This window comes from Petaurus breviceps, unplaced genomic scaffold (genome assembly GCF_028583685.1).
Source record: "Petaurus breviceps papuanus isolate PSGF00001 unplaced genomic scaffold, PetGlider_PUasm1.0 139, whole genome shotgun sequence".
NCBI lineage: Eukaryota > Metazoa > Chordata > Mammalia > Diprotodontia > Petauridae > Petaurus > Petaurus breviceps.
In genome coordinates this window covers 13358380-13376038 of record NW_027185697.1, presented here as the reverse complement: position 1 = coordinate 13376038, position 17659 = coordinate 13358380, and positions in this window count along the sequence as shown.

The window sequence follows — 17659 nt, the reverse complement described above, 5'->3', positions numbered from 1 at the left end:
TTGGCTTACTATATGCCAGGCACTGTGCCAAAACTGGGAATACAAATGGAAGCAGAAAGATAGTCCTGGAGAGGATTCTGGGGAGATGGCAGAGTAGGTAAGAAAATGCTGAGCTCTCCAAATTTGCCCTACAAACAAAAGCAAAATAGGGCCTCAGGATAAACGAAGAGTGGTAAAAATAAGCAAGAGTTGGGGCAGAACAGGATCCTCCAGGAACAGCTGGAGAAGATCAAAAGAAAAATCCTAGGACAGGTTTGGTCACTGTGCTTTGTAAACCCCTTCAGGCTAGTTTCACAAAAACAGCAAGCTCCATAGAAAGTTCCAAAAGTCTTGGAACACCATATATCGAAGAGCAAAAGAACTGGAATTGTAGCTGAAAACATCATGCCCAGAAAAATTAAGCATAATCCTGAATGAAAAAATGGATCTTCAATGAATTGCCAGACTTTCAGGATTTTATTGCTTGAAAGACCTGAACTTAATAAAAATTTGACATACAAGATCCAAGAGAAATATAAGGTAAACATCAATGACTAATTATAAGGGACTCAATAAGAACTGTTTACTTTTTTAGAAATTAAATTATTTATATTTAGTTTCCAATAATCACTTCTATAAGTTTTAAATTTTCTTCCACTTCCTACCCTTCCCTTCCCAAGACAACTTGCAATTTGATATGGTATCTACCTATATATTCCTATTAAACACATTTTCACAGTAGTCATGTTGTGTAGAAGAATTATAACGAATGCATAAAACCATGAGAAAAAAAAACAATAAAACAAAACAAAAAAGAAAATAGTCTTCTTATTTTTGCATTCTGACCCCATAGTTCTTTCTCTTGATGTGACTGGTATTTCCCATCATAAATCTTTTGGAAATGTTTTAGGTCCTTGCATTGCTGAGAAGGGCTAAGTCTATCAAGATCAGTCCTCACACAGTGTGACTGTGTACAGTGTTCTCCTGGTTCTGCTCCCCTCACTCATCATTAAGAACTTTGTAACTTTTTTTTTAATTATTTAATAAATTTATTTATTTACTTTTAGTTGACAACATTCAGTTCCACAAGCTTTTGAGTTCCAAATTTTCTCCCCCTCCCTCTTCTACCCCTTCCCCTACACGACAGCATGCAATTCGATATAGGTTCCACAAATACCTACACTTTAAATATTAGTCAAATTGTAAAGAAGGATTATAACCAATTGAATGCACAATGAGAAAGAAGAAACAAAACAAAACACAGAGAGAGCAAGTTGTTGGCTTCAATCTGCACTCAGACTCTGTAATTCTTTGTTTACTTTTTATAAGAGGAAATGTAAATCCTATTTTCAAGATTTAAATAGTAATTGGGTAGTTCAAAAGAAAGATTAGGGTAGAGTTGAGTATGATGTGGTTCTAAAAAGTAATACCATCTAGGAAAAGGTAAAAAGAGTGATTATCTGTACAAATGAGGTGGGAGAGAAAGAATAGACACAAAGGATTTACATGGTAAAGAAGGGCTGGTAATTCTGGAAACCTACTCTAATTGGGAATGGGCTAAAGAGGGAAATCATACACACATACACACACATGCATAAATGTCTTCCAAATTCAGAAAGAAATAAAAGGTTAAGGGGATAGGGAGTAGGGAGAAGATAGTGAGGGAAAAGGCTAAGGGGTAGGGTACAGAAGAGTTTCTAGATTAACAGGAATGGGATAAAATGGGAACAACATATATTTTGATGGCTATAAAAATCTTCTGAATTCAAATAGAAATAAGATGACAAGGGGAAAGGTGGGGGGAGAGGATAAAAGAGTGATTGCTGGGGTGTGTTGGGGTAGGCTAAGTAAAGGAGGATAAGGTAATGGGTAGAAGGAAAGGAGAGGACTCAGGAGGGATAAGAAATAAGAGATATACACAAACATAAAATAAAGATCAGGAGTAGAATTTATTAAGAAGAAAAGCAATGGTAGTTGATGGGGTGCTTGGGATCTATGTTTGTAACATCAATTTGTAATAACATCAGTCTGTAAAACAAATCACGTTTCCCTTTCCCAGCCTCAAACTCTGCCCCCTCCTCCTATCCACACTCTGCCTAGGCAACAGCTTGTGACTCCTTTGTCCTTGCTTAATCTAGCCCTATTGTAGTTGCCTCATGTCTCCTCCTGTCTGGCCCAAATCTCATCTCCAAGTTAAACTCCTCAAACTGTTATCTATGCACTGAAGTCACAAGTTCCTCTCAGTCAGCCCTAACTTTTATCTATGCACTGAAGTCACAAGTTAGCCTTGGTTCCCTTACATCCATCCTGTCGGCCCTGACAATGGCAGCCCTACCCTTTAAAAGCAAAAGCCTGTGCCCCCTTTCACTTGCAAAAAGTCTGCTAAGAACTCTTGCTCACTCTGTAAAAGCGTAAAAATAAACTTTTACAACTCTCACTCCAATTAAGCCTGAGACTATTGAATTCTTTCCAGACAATTGCAGGTTTTCTGGTCTTAGAAAAGATCAGAGTTCCTGCTGAACCTAATAGCCCACCCTCATCAGTAGTGATCATAATCTCAGACAAAGTTAAAGCTAAAATAGATTTAATCAAAAAGAGAAAAATCAGGAAACTACACTAAATGTCAGCCATGCAAGGAGCTTACATCTAATGGGGAAAGAAAGCACATACAAATGAGCTGAAAAGCAAGAAGTAATGGAGAAGATATCTTAACAAGTGCATGGTCCAGAGAGTCAGGAGTTTCTAGAAGAAACTTATGAATAGGAAGAGGAGACCTGGGGGGGGCAGAAGAATCATCTTTACAGAGGAAGAAAAACCAAAAAAAAACCCTATTGGGGGGGGGAAGTGAGAAGGGGCCTCCCAAATCAGGAAATGCAAGGAGAAATGTTGATTCCGGTAGGGCCACTCATACCAGGGAATAAACTTGTTAGACTTGTTCTTCTTGCTAGAAGGAATGTCAGCACATTCCTTCCTCACCCTGACTTCCTGGTGACCTTTAAGAATCTCGACCATCCCCCCTGACCCCTATAGAATTGGCGCCAAGCCACTATCTCTAAAGCTCATACTTGTCTGTCACCCAATCCCTGACCTTTGTGTTTCCCGCTCTCCCCAAGAACTGTATAAAAGAACGCCCGAGAAGACACTCGGGGTCCTCCATCTTAAGTGTATGGTTGGACCCGGGTTCGAACTCGTGAATAAATGTTTGTCTTCTTTGTCAGTCTTGTAGTTTCTGTTTTTTCCCCTGGTACCATGTTTCATACCATGTTTCATACCACGTTTCAGGAAGCAATATTAAACACTAACAGAGGAAAATATAAACCTAATTTTCATAACTTTAAATGGGAATTGATTAATGATCCAATAAAATAAAAAAGGAAGAACAGATAATAGCAAGAGACTTTAATGTCCCTCTTTCGGTTTTGGACAAATCCAATAGAAAGGTAAACAAATGAGAAAACGTGAAATTGAACAGATTGCTGATGAAATTAGAACTTAAAAGCTTTTATGATATCTTCTAAGTGGGACTACTAAAGAATACATAAATACATATGAATATATCAGAACGACGTGGACTTTTACAGCAATAAATCATGTATTAAGGAACAAATATAAGCAAATAAATGTAGAAAAGCAGAACTACTTTAAAATATTCTTTTTAGATAATGACTTAAAAAAATAGAGATCAGTTTGATGACAACAAAAGACAGAGACCCAAATGGAGTTTAAAGGAATCCTAAATAACGAGTAAACCAAAGAACAAATCTTTGAAAAAATGAATAGTTATGTAAAAGAAAATGATAATGATGAAACAACTTGCCAAAATTTCTGAGATTCAGATAAAGCAATTTTCAGGGTGGAGAAAGGGTTAGTACTAAAATATACATTAAAAAATTAAAAAAGAGGAAGATTAATGATATGCATTTTTAAAAGCCAACAAATGAACAAACATAAAATAAGAACAAAAAAAGGAGATATCTGAGGGAAATGAGGGGCTTAGGACAAGAAGTGGCTAATTGTGGGAAGTGAGTGAACCTCACTGCCTCCATCTTGTGACTCAACTGTGGAGCTAGCTCTATTCAGTTATGGATCTAGTCCAAACTTTTCCTTTTGAGAAAAAATTACTTAATTTTGGGAATTGTCAGAAAATCTTATTGTATTGTTTGAACCTAGCCTTGTATGGCTAGGAAACTGGATCATCTCTTCCTACTGTTTAGAGACTGAGGATTTAGGTCATACAGACCAGAAACCCAGTCAGATTGATGCAAACAGTTTCCTCACAATTGTACATCTCAAGCAACCCATATGTCTTATCTGAAAACTGGCCCCCTACTGGTCAATTAGGTATTGTTTCCATCTTCCTTTGTTTACAGACACTTTGGGGAATGGAACACCTCCTTTTCTTGATTTCAGGGAACTGCACCTAAATGATCTTCCCCTCCTAACATTTAAAGGCTTTAATCTTTTATCCAATTAGAAATAACATTACCTAATGTTGGATTGTTTCCTTTTAATTAATTGGTCTTATTTGATTAATTTTTTTTAAGTACAAAAGTCTATCTCCCCCTGTATTCAGGGTCTAGGCCTAAGCTGAAGAGGTCTGATTCTGGTTTGCTGGGCAATTAGCATGCATTGCTTAACAAGTCGTTATGGTCAGAAGATAGAACCTTTGTTTCCTCAGTCATTTCTTCTGTCACCTGTCACATATTAAAAGTTAGAGGAGAAATAGATAAAAAGAAAATGCCAAAACTAGATAAATAATAAATAAAACTAAATCCCAGTTCTTTGAAAAAACTAACAAATTTTATAAAAACTTAGCCAAACTGATTTTTTAAAAAGAGGGCAGAAAATCAATTCAACAAAATAGATGTACAAGGTGAAATCACAACAAAACCAGAAGAACTAAAAAAGAATCATCAGAACCTGCTATTCAGAGATATATGTTAACAAACTACAAACACAAAAGAAATAGAAAAATAATTTCAAAAATACAAAAAAAGAAAACTATTGGGTTTTAATTAACCCAATCTCTGAAAAAGAAATTGAAATAGTAATAAAGAAACTATCAGAAAAAACTCCTAGATCTGATAAATTCAGAGGGGAATGCAGTCAAACTTTTAAAAAACAATTAGTACAAATACCACACAAATTATTGTCAAAATCAAGAAAGAAAACACCCTACCAGATTCTAGATTAGACAAATATAGTGGTAAGGACTAAACTAGAGAAAAATAATGCTCAGAAGGAGAACTACAGACCAATATGTGAGGATGTGATAATAAATGTTTATCAATTGACTCTCCAAAAAAAAGCCTTTTAAGTTTTACCTGCTTTGTTAACACTGTCTCCATCACTGTCTTCAGTCTAGGTGATCAACAAAACAATGAATTGAGTTTTGATTTGTAACATTTGCCTGTTGGGAGGAGGGGAGGGTGAGTCAATATGATGGAATAGAAGCAGGACCTCCCCACAGCTATGGCTTCCACCTTCCCCAATCCATGTAAAAAGGGGACTCTAAACAAACTTTGGAGCTGCAGAACCCACAAAATGACACAGAGAAGCTAACCTCCCCCGGAGGACACCCTGGCAGGCCGGCAGGAATCAGCCAGTGCAGCACTCTGGGAGGTGAGCCCAGGCCTGCATGAGAGGTTTTAGCCCTAGGGCAGGCCTGACCAGCCACCAGCTGGAGGGACTCCTGATCAGCAGCAGCTGTGGCTGTTTCCAGATTTATCAACACAAAGATGCTAAGAACAAAGTGAGAGGTGAGTGCAGTCTGGACTTTGGGACCAGTAGTCGGGAGTGCCTCAGTTTCTGCCCCCGGGGCAAGAAGCCACTGAGATGCCCAGCACAGCCAGCTGGCACTACATTGCAGCTTCAGCTCCTGGACTGCAGACTGTAGGGAGACCAAGCGACCAGTCTGTGGGGAAATCACTCTTGCTTTAACCTGCTTGGATCTGGATTGCAGTCTAGGGTGGAGGTCCTGGAGTGTGTGCCAGCTTGCCAGAGAATGTGGAGGCCTTATAGAGGGAACCCAACTAATATCTCTGGCAGCTGAGAAAACCCCAGCATTTGGGATGAAAGCTCCCCTGTCTGGTGTCAGAGTCCTACTGTGGCAAAAAGCCCAAGGGTCAAGTGACGGAGGGGTGACATGACCAGACAAAGAAAACAAAACAAACAGAAGACTCCAACATTAGACTCCTATTTTGGGGACAAAAAGGAGCAAAGCATGGAACAGGAGGAAGACAGTGAAGTCAGAACTCCTGCACCAAAAGCTTCCAAGGAAAATATGAGCTGGTTACAGGCCATAGAGGACCTTAAGAAGCAGATAAGAGACGTGGAGGAAAAATTGGGAAGAGAAATGAGAACGATGCAAGAAAATTATGAAATGAGAGTCAACAGGCTGACTGAGGAAAATAACACCTTAAAAAACAGACTAACTCAATTAGCAAAAGAAGCTCAAGAAGGCAATGAGGAGAGGAATGCCTTGAAAAGCCAAATTTGCCAGAAGGAAAAAGAATCTCAAAAGCTCAATGAGTTGAATCTTTCCCTTGGATTTAGATTGGAACAAAGGGAAGCTAGTGACTTTAAGAGAAATCAAGATGATGTTAAACAGACCCAAACAAATGAAAGAATAGAAGGCAATGTGAAATAACTCATGGGAAAAAACCACTGCCCTGGAAAATAGATCCAGGAGAGCTAATTTAAAAATTATTGGACTACCTGAAAGCCATGATCAGGGAAAGAATCTATAAATCATCCTTCAAGAAATTCTCAAGGAAAATTGCCCTGATGTTCTAGAACCAGAAGGCAAAATAGAGGTTGAAAGAATCCACTGATCACCTCCTGAAAAAGATCCCAAAAAGAAAATTCCTAGGAATCTTATAGCCAGGTTCTGGAATTCCTAGATCAAGGAGAGAATATTACAAGCAGCCAGGAAGAAAGAATTTGAATATTGTGGAAACACAATCAGGATAACACAGGATCTGGCAGCTTCTACACTGGGGGAATGTAGGTCCTGGAATAGAATATTCCAGAGGGCAGAGGAGCTGGGATTAAAACCAAGAATCACCTACCTAGCAAAACTGAGCATCATCTTTCAGGGTCATTATATGGTCATTCAGGGCAATAGAGGACTTTCAAGCATTCTTAATGAAAAAGCCAGATTTGAATAGAAAATTTGACATCTAGATACAAGAAGCAAGAGAAGTTTGAGAAAGTTAACAGGGAAAAGAAATCATAAGCCACTGATCAAAGTTGAACCATTAACATTCCTCCATGGAAAATGATAATTGTAACTGATAAACTTTTCTCAGTATGAAAATAGTTGAAGTAAATATATATATATATGTATGTATATATATATATATACACATATATGTCTATATTGGAGAGTATATGGGCATATGAATACATATGTGAATGTATGTACATATGCTTACAGGTATACATAGATAGAGGGCACAGTTTAATAGGAAGGGATGATACTTAAAAGGGGAAATTAAGAGGTAAGAAAGAAATATAATGAGAGGAGATGGGGAGAGACAGAATGGGGTAAACTATCTCATAAGGAAGAGACAAGGGAAAAGGCTTACAATGGAGGGGAAGAATAGGAAGGCAAAAGGGAATGGGTCAACCTTATTCTCACTAAATTTGGCTCGGGGAGGGAATGAAATACACACTAAATAGGGTATCTCACGTTACAGGAGAGTAGGGGGGATGGGATGAGAGGGGGGATAATGGAAGGTAGGGCAGGCTGGGGGGGAGGGAAGTTGGAAGCACCCACTTTTGAAAAGGGTTGGGATCAAAGTAGAGAATAGAACGAGTGGGTGTTGGGATAGGAGGAAGGGAAATATAGTCATTATTTTACAATATATCTTCTATGTTAATGTTTTGAATTAGCTGCACGTGTACAACCTATACTGAACTGCTTATCTTCCCAGTAAGGGTGGGTGACAAGGGAGGAAAGGAATGAATCTGGAATTCAAAGATTTAAAATCAAATGTTTAAAATTATATATACTATTATTAATACTATCTGACATGTAATTGGGAAAGAAGATATACAGGCACTGGGGCATAGAGATCCACCATGACCTACTGAAAAAGTCTAAGGGATATGGGAGAAGATATGGGAGAGAGCAGATTGGAGGAGGGGATAGCCTGTGGGACTGCTATTCTGAGGTGGTGGGTAGGGGGAAAATGGGGAGAAAATCTGTAACTCAAAATCTGGCAGAAATTAATGATGTAAATCAGAAGTTAATAAAGCATTTGGATAAAAAGGCCTATATCAAAGGTGCAAATGTTTTTGTATTTGATGTTTTTAAATATTCATCATTACTATGTTACTATAGCAACCAGAAATATTACAATGTAAACATCATCTTGGAGATACATTTTCTAGTTTATTTTGGCATTTGGTCAAGACATCAATGTCATTTGAAAGGAACTGGTCTCTGATTCAGTTATGTCTCTGTAGTAAAGAAATCACTGACTAAAAATTCAAGTTTTATCCATCTACATGGCTCCCAATCAACTGAATGAAAATTTTTTTCCTAGAGAACCATCTATTCATATCCAGTGAAAGCTTATAAGAGTCCAGGACAAATATTAATTGGAACTTAATCAGTAGGAAAGAAGTTAGGCTCAAATTACATATACAAGAACCATATGCCTTAACTGACCTTTCTCAGTAAAGGTTGAGAACTAATGGACAATGGGAAAGGAATGATGTCTATGATCACTGAGGCCTGATGATTCTGATGATTTTAACAACAGACACTATAATTATTCTCCCTAAGCAATGTATAAAAATAATTTAATCTCTAGAGAAAATTTTCTCATGATCTTGAAAAATCTTGCAATAAAAAACTTCTTCTGGGATGTTTCCCAGTGATTCCTTTGCTAGGCTTTGGTTTCTAACTCATAACCATCTTATTCACATTTCAATTGAATAACACCCACAGCAGCTGTCCCCAGTATTTGTTTTGTTTTAATTGTTTATTTTTAATTTATGGAATAAAACAAGCATTTCCATAACAAACTATAATAAAAAGATTATTGCACCTGAAACTTTTCATTTTCAACTCACACTAATTTAAAAATCATTTCTTACAAGCTAGCCCTAGTAACATCCCTGCCAATATCATTAATGAACTCAAAATTTGGATATTCAATCCTATGACATAGATCATAACAATATATGGAAAGTGCTTTGCCAACCTTTTAAGCTATCTGATTGCTACTTACTCTTATTCTTATTCTAATTCTGCCTACTCCTTTTTCTTTCAGTTTTCCCTCAGAACCCCTGGGAGGAGGATCATGAGGGAAATGACCAAAAAAAGTCCAGGCTTCCATGCTATCAAAACTATTATTTGAAGTGTTATTGTGTTAATAAATCATACAGCTTTTAACAAGTAAAACTGACAAATACTATGAGTGTGGGGAGTTGTGACTAAGGAAATAAATCTTATTCATGGGAAATGGGGACTCATGTTAATTGGTGATGAAAGAGATTTTGTACTTTGGGTTATTTTTTTGTATATCTCAGACCACAGCTTTAAAAAAAAATGCATTGAACCTTGGAAGCAGATCAATTATTGGCTATCTGGGAAGGAAAGAGCTATGAGAGCCAGAAACTAAGGTGGCTCACAGATAGCTCTAGCACCATCTGGTAGCTGAACAATATACTACACTTTCAGCAGGTAAAGAGATTGACAACCCTCTATCTCCCAAATAGCACAGAGCAAGGGGGAGAGCTAAGGACAAGGGAAGTTGTCACTAAGATCCCCTATAACCGCCATAGTGATTTTCATGACTCTCATTTAAAAAGCATTCTAAGTATGGCAGAATAGACCATCTATTTCATTTCGGGGTCAGTCTCAAGGCCAACACTACTATGCTATGCCCAAATGTCCAAAAAAGTTATGAATTTGGGGCCATATCTGGCATATTTAACTCTTATGCCTCATAGTTTCTTTCTATGTCTAACCATGGAAACAGTTCAGAGATTATACAAATAACTCTGCCTGGGAGTGGCTACCCACTTCAAACTCATGGAGCTATCTAAGGTTTATTCTCTCCATTCTTTGGGAATTTACAGAAAATCATCTTGCCTACTTTAGTGTTAAACTTTTGGCTTATTCCTTGTGGTGCATCCTTGGAAATGGGATATTGTTTAACAGCCAGAAGCAGGGTCCCTTCAGTGCTACCTTTCCTGTTGCTAGCCAACCTCCAAACCATCCTTTGCTCATGATTATTCTTTGTGTATAATATTCAGAAGAATCCCTTTTATAGTCATAGTTGAGTATTCTCAACTATTACAATATCTTCCCAGCCTTTTTCGCCTATATCTTGTTACTTTTATATAATCTTTCAATCAAATACAATCTGAGAAAATAAATGTGCTTGGTTCTGGGGATACAAGAACAAAAAACATCAACCCTGTCCTTTGCTGTAATGCACCATGTGAACAGATGATCAAGAAAGGAAAAAGTACATATACCTACAGGTATCAGGAAAGGCTTCCTGTAGGAAGGAACCCATGAGCTGGGCTTGGAATAAAGTTAGGAGAGAGGATTCTGGAAAGATGGCAGAAAGGTTAGAAAATTTCAAGCTCTCCAGATTTCCATTACAAACAACAAAAAAGTAGCAACTCAGGGTTAATGTATTTTTTAAATTTTTTCTTTTATTCTTATAATACTTCTTTATTTTGAATTTATTGTAAAATTTCAACATTCATTTCTTAAAGATTTTGAGTTACATATTTTTCCCATCTCTTCCCTACCCTCCACCCCAAGATGGCAAGCATACTGAATACCCCTTCCCCCAATCTGCCTTCTCTTATATTCCCCCCCCCCCACTTTCTTGTAGGGCAAGATGGATTTCTATATCCCATTGTCTGTATATCTTATTTCCCAGGTTGCATGAAAAAAAATTTTTTTACATTTTTTTTTAATTTGAGTCCAAGATTCTCTCCATTCTCCCCTCCTCACCCCCACTGAGAAGACAAGCAATTCAATATAGGTTATACACGTGTAACACGGCAAAACATTTCCATAATAATCATATAGTGAAAGACTAACCACATTTCCATCCATCCTATCCCAGCCCCCATTTATTATATTTTTTTCCTCTGACCCTGTCCCTTTTCAAAAGTATTTGCTTATAATTACCCTGTCCCCTGATTTATCTTCCTTTCTATCATCCGTCCTCTTTCTCCCTCCCCACCCTCACTTTCCTGTGGGGTAAGATACCCAATTGAGTGTGTATGATCTTCCCTCCTCAAGCCAAATACAATGTGAGGGAGGTTAACTCATTACCTTTCACCTTTCTGTTCTTCCCCTGCATTGTAACAGCCTTCTCCTGTCTCCTTTATTTGAGATAATCCACCCCCTTCTATCTCTCCCCCTCTCCTTTTCCCAATATATTCCTCTCTCACCTCTTAATTTTATCATTTGATATCATCCCTTCACATTCAACTCACCCTGTGCCCTCTGTCTATGTATACAGGTACACACATATATACATACATATATATGTATATGTATATACATATATGTATACACACCCACCCACCTATACATACATATATATGTATATGTACACATATATAATGCCTTCAACTATCCTCATATTGAGAAAAGTCTCATGAGTTACAAATACTGTCTTTCCATGTAGAAATGTAAATAGTTCAACTTTAATAAATTCCTTATGATTTCTCTTTCCTTTTTACCTTCTCATGCTTCTCTTGCTTCTTGTATTTGAAAGTCAAATTTTCTGTTCAGCTCTGCTTTTTTCATCAAGAATGCTTGAAAGTCCTCTATTTCATTGAATATCCATATTTTCCCCTGAATTATTATACTAAGTTTTCCTGGGTAGGTGATTCTTGGTTTTACAGTAGCTCCTTTGACCTCCAGGATATTATATTCCAAGCAGTTTCTCCCTTAATGTAGAAGCTGCTAGATCTTGTGTTATACTGATTGTGTTTCCACAATACTTAAATAGTTTCTTCCTGACAGCTTTTAATATTTCCTCCTTGACCTTGGAACTCTGGAATTTGGCTATAATATTCCTATAAGATTAAATATCCTATAAGATTCCTTTTGGGGATCTTTTTCAAGAGGCTATTGGAGAATTATTTCAATTACTATTTTGCCCTCTGGTCCTAGAGTATCAGGGCAATTTCCCTTGATAATTTCTTGAAAGATGATGTCTAGGCTCTTTTTTTTATCATGGCTCTCAGGTAGTCCAATAATTTTTAAATTATCTCTCCTGGATCTATTTTCCACGTCAATATTTTTTTTTTCTAATGAGATATCTAACATTTCCTTCTATTTTTTTTTCATTTGTTTTGTATTTGTTTTATAGTATCTTGATTTCTCATAAAGTCATTAGCTTCCATTTCCTACAATCTAATTTTGAAGGAATTGTTTTCTTTAGTGAGGTTTTGAAATTCCTTTTCCATCTGGGCAATTTAGCTTTTTAAGTCATTCTTCTTTTCATTGGCTTTTTGGACCTCTTTTGCATTTGAGTTCGTCTATTTCTAAAGATGTTATTTTCTTCCGTCAGGCTGTTAACTCATTTTTCATGATTTTCTTGCATCTCTCTCATTTCTCTTCCTAATTTTTCCTCTAATTCTCTTATTTGATTTTCAAAATCCTTCTTGAGCTCCTTTATGGCCTGCAATCAGTTCATATTTTTCTTGGAAGTTTTCGATGCAGGAGTTTTGACTTTGTTATCTTCTTCTGGTTCTATGTTTTGATCCTCTTTGTCCCCCCCAAAAGTTCCTATAGTCTGATTGCTCTTCTTCCCTTTACTGTTCTTGTCAGTCAATTACCTGACTTTTGAGCTCTTTGCACAATAGAGCTCTGCTTCCAGAGTGGAGCATGCTGTGTCCCAAATTTCTGGTGGTTTGTGCAGCTGTTCTGCGAGCTTCTTCCAGGCACCTGCTTCAGAACTCTGAGGACTTTTTCTCCACAGCTTCGAGAAGCTATATCATGCCAGCACTCCTCACCCCAGGACAACCACCCAAGACTGCAACACAGATCCAAGCAAGGCAAAGTGAGAGAATTCTGTCTTGGCATTAGCAGACAGATTCCTGCAAATGCCCTCTGGTCAGTCACTTGGTCCCCCTAGCATCTATAGGCCTGGACCCAGAAGCAACTGTAGCTGTAGCAGTAATAGCTGCTGCCACCTCCATGGCCCCAGGGGCAAGGGCTGCACCACACTCTTTTCTCACCCAGAATCAACAGAGTTCCCCACTGACCTTTTACTTTCCCTTTGGTGTTCATGGGTTGAGAAGTCTGGAAACCATCACAGCTTCCAGGCATTCATTCTCCCAAGGTCTGCTCTAATTGGTTTATGCTGTGGCTCAGGGCTGGTGCAGCTCATGTGGGACTGGTCTCAGCCCCCAGCCTGGTGCAATAGACCCTTTCTGTCACCCTGCCAGGCTGCCTTCAGTGGGAGATTTGTTTCTCTTTGTCACTTTGTGGGTTCTGTAGCACTAAAATTTATTTACAGTCACATTTTACAGGCATTGGAGGTGGTTGGAGCGAGAGCTCAAGCAAGTTCCTGCTTTTACTCCACCATCTTGGCTCTGCCCCTCAAGGTTAATGTTGAGCAGTGAAAATAAATAAGAGTTGGGGCAAAACAATGATCCTCCTGGGAAAATCAGGAAAAGATCTGAAGAAAAATCCCAGGACCAAGGCTTGGTCCCTGTGAAATGTATTTTCATCTCTGGTATAGTGTGGGGAATTGGACCTCAAAGTGAGAGAAGATTGAGCGAACCTCTGTTGATAAGGGATGCCAAACCCAGCTGCACTGCCAAGATATGGCCCAGGGTGAGCAGGAAACAGTACATATCTGATAAGTGTAGAAGAAAGGGGCACACCATTGGTTGTGGTCACTTACAGGAGGGCAGAGTCCTTGGTTTTGGTTTCAGGCCAGAGAGGAGAACTGAAGAAAGATCTGAGGCCAGAGGAAACATCTCCCACGGCTGAGGACTAGAGCTGATGGCAATAATAACCTGTATAATTAAAAAAAATAAACAGGCAAAGGAGGAAGAACCCAACCATAGAAAGTTACTATTGGAATAGAGAAGACCTAAGGTCATCTTCAAAGGAGAATACTGAAAAAAAAACAAACAAATAAATCTCTCCTAATCTGAAGAGTAATGTCAAATGGTCACCAGACCAAAAAGAATTCATAGAAGAATTTTTAAAAAACTTAAAAAAATCAAATGAGAGGGATCGAGGAATTTTTTTTTAAATAAGGACAATCCAAGACCAACTGGAAAACTAGATAATAAATCTTAAGAAAATGACTCCTTAAAAATTAGAATTGGGCAAGGGGAAGCCATTGAAGTTATAAGAGACCAAGAAATAATAACACAAAAAATAGAAGAGAAAATGAAGCATCTCATTTTTCACACTGATATGGAGAACAGATCAAGAAGAGAAAATATGAATAAGCAGGCTAACTCAAAGCTACAATCAAAAAAGGAAGCTTGATACAATAGTATAAGAAATAAAGAAATTTGTCTGGAAGCATTAGAACAAGAGGGGAAAGTAGATAAAGAAAATCCACTGATCACCACCTGAAAGACATCCTATGAGAAGAAACCTACAGGAATACTATAGCTAGGTTCTGAAGGCCCTAGATCAAAGATAAAATATTACAAGCAACAAGAAAAAAATTCAGTAAAGGTGAAGCCACAATTAGAATTACAGTAGACCTAACAACAATAACACTAAAAGACCATAGGTCTTATAAAACTATATATTGAAAAGCAAAAGAACTGGGATTGTGGCTGAAAATATCATACTCAGCAAAGCTAAGCACAATCCTGAATGAAGAAAAAAAAGGACATTCAAAGAATTGCCATACTTTCAGGATTTTGCTGCAAAAAACCCTGAACTTAGAAATTTTACATACAAGATCCAAGGGAAATATAATGTACACATCAAAAATTAATTACAAAGGACTTCATATGGACAGATTGTTTAGTTTTTGTATGAGGAAATGTAAAATGTGGGTCTAAGATTGTTAAATGGATAGTGCAAAAGAAAGACTGGGATAGAGTTGAGTACCATGTGATTCTAAAATAAAACCATTTCAGAAAGGCAAAAAGAGTAATTATCTGTACAAATGATGTACGAGAGGCAGAATTGACAGGGGAATTAGATGTGGGAGAAGGGCTGGTAGTTCTGGAACCCCACTCTCATCCAGAATGGGTTAAAAAGGGAATAATACATATATATCTAGAAGTGTATAAAAGTATTCTACATTTGGAAAGAGATAAAAGGCTCAGGGGATAGGGAGGAGGTAGGGGATGCGGGAGGGATTTTTGGAACCCTACTCTCATCAGATCTGGGTTAAAGAGAGAACAATATATACATTTAGAAGGGAATAAAAGTGTTCCAAATTTATAAAGAAATAAGAGGGTGGGGGTGATGTAATGGGAATGTAAATTTTAAAGATCTTCCCTGCCCCTAGGCTAAAGTGCACCTGGAGCCTGGGGTGGGAGGCTTGTTTTTCAGTAGATACTTTTTGATTGGCCAGTAGGTCCAAAAGGTTGTTACATTCTCTGAGCCAGGAGAAGGCTATATAAGCCCTGATGTGAGGCTTTGTTTTGGGGCTCACTTTGAGAAGTGTTCTGTGATTTGATATGGATTCTGGGAAGCCATTGTCTGAAGACCCCCTGCCCTTGAAAAACCCAGATGTTGAAACCCAGATGTTGATTTGGTATGGATGTAATGGCTGGACAGTTTGGAAAGCTGTCTACTTGATCTGTTTCTGTCTTGATAATTCTGCCTGTATACTTTGAAGTTCGGGGTGCTGACCTTTTTCCCCTGAACAAGGTAAACGATATATAGTCTGACTGATTAAAGTAAGCTTGTTAACCCATTTTGAGTTGCTTTCCTTTATCAAAGCAGATCCAAGAACCTGTGGTGGCAGCAACCATGAGGACGCTTGGGGTGCTTGCTGCTACAGGTGGCTAGGTGGCACAGTGAATGGAGTACCAGCCCTGGAGTCAAGAGGACCTGAGTTCAAATCCGGCCTCAGACACTAAACACAAAACTAGCCGTGTGACCTTGGGCAAGTCACTTAACCCCAATTGCCCTACCTTCCCCCCTCCAAAAAGAAAAAAAAGAAATAAGAGGGTGAGGGAATAGGATAAGGGGGTATAGCAGGGTATCTAAGTTAACCAGAATGCGATAAAAGAGGGAATAACATTTTGAAGTCTGTAAACATCTTCTAAATTCAGATATAAACAGGAGAGTAAAGAGAAAGAGTGGAAGAAGATAAGGGAGAGGACTTGGGAGGAGGTAGGTTAGATATTTCAGTACATATATATGCATGTAAGTATACATAAGTATGTGTATACATATGTATATATGTTTGTATATTGATATGTATGTATGTGCCTGTGTATATCTGTGTTTCATGGTAGCAAACAAAAAGTGCACAACAGAAAAAAAAAGAAAACTTACACAGGGAAGTGAAGAAAAGATGGACAGCTCCAAACACAATGTACAGTATTTATTGTATAGGCTTCCTTAGATGAGTATCAGCAATGCAATATTCACAATGCCTACGGCAACTATAAATATGCTTATGTGGTTATTAATCATAAAACATACCAGGCTCTTTACATGGGAGATAAAGCTAGAACATTTATTAAAATACTAGAAAACCCAAAACCAGAAAGTCAAAGCCATCAGAGTAGTTGCAAAATTTGCACACAAAGTTAATGTAGAAAGCACCCACATTCTCAAGCCTTCAAAACAGAACAGGCTAGCTCAGGCAAAGGTCCTCCTCTCCCCACTCACAGCAACTACTCAGAGTCCAGGAAGCATGCTCCCAGCAGTTCCAGCCCCCCACAGTTCAAGTCCCTGGCAGTCCTCAGCAGAAATTCTGTCTAGCTCAGAAAAAAGGGGTTCGCGCCTCCACCTCCGCCTCGGCCACTACCACTGCTGCTGCTGCCGCCACTGCTACCAGTCACCACAGGAACTCTAGCTTGGCTTCTGTTTCCTCTTGCCCCACCCCTTCCTGCTACATCAGCAAGTCCAACAGGGCATAGAAGATCTTTAAATCCCATAACCCTTACAAGATGGAAATTAATTGCTCTCTATTTTGAATCTCCTCTTACATTCTGCTGTACACATAACAATGCTTTTCATTCTTTTCTTATTTTTATTTAAGTTTATAATATGTCTTTTTTAAACTTTTATACTGTTTATTTTTGTATTTAATTTTAAAACAAATTAATTTTTTAAAAATCCTAAAGTTCTCGAATCTTCATGTAAAAACTTCTACATGAGTGAATTGAACACCAGAAGTGAAATATGTTCTATTGCCTGTACTTCTTTGCCTGTTCACCACAGGAGTTTATGATGGGGCTAAGAAAAAAGGACCACAAGTTTTCTAGAACTTTTGGGTTAGGGTAGATAGGTGGCACAGTGAATAGAGCACTGGTCCTGGAGTCAGGAGGACCTGAGTTCAAATCCTGCCTCAGACACTTAGCACAAAACTAGCCATGTGGCCTTGGGCAAGTCACTTAACCCCAATTGCCCTGCCTTCCCCCTTCCAAAAAGCAAATAAAAGAGAAAAATCTAAAAAAAAAAAAGAACTCAGGTTAGAAGTCACTTATGTACTGCCTAGAAACTGATTTGGTATAGGAGAGA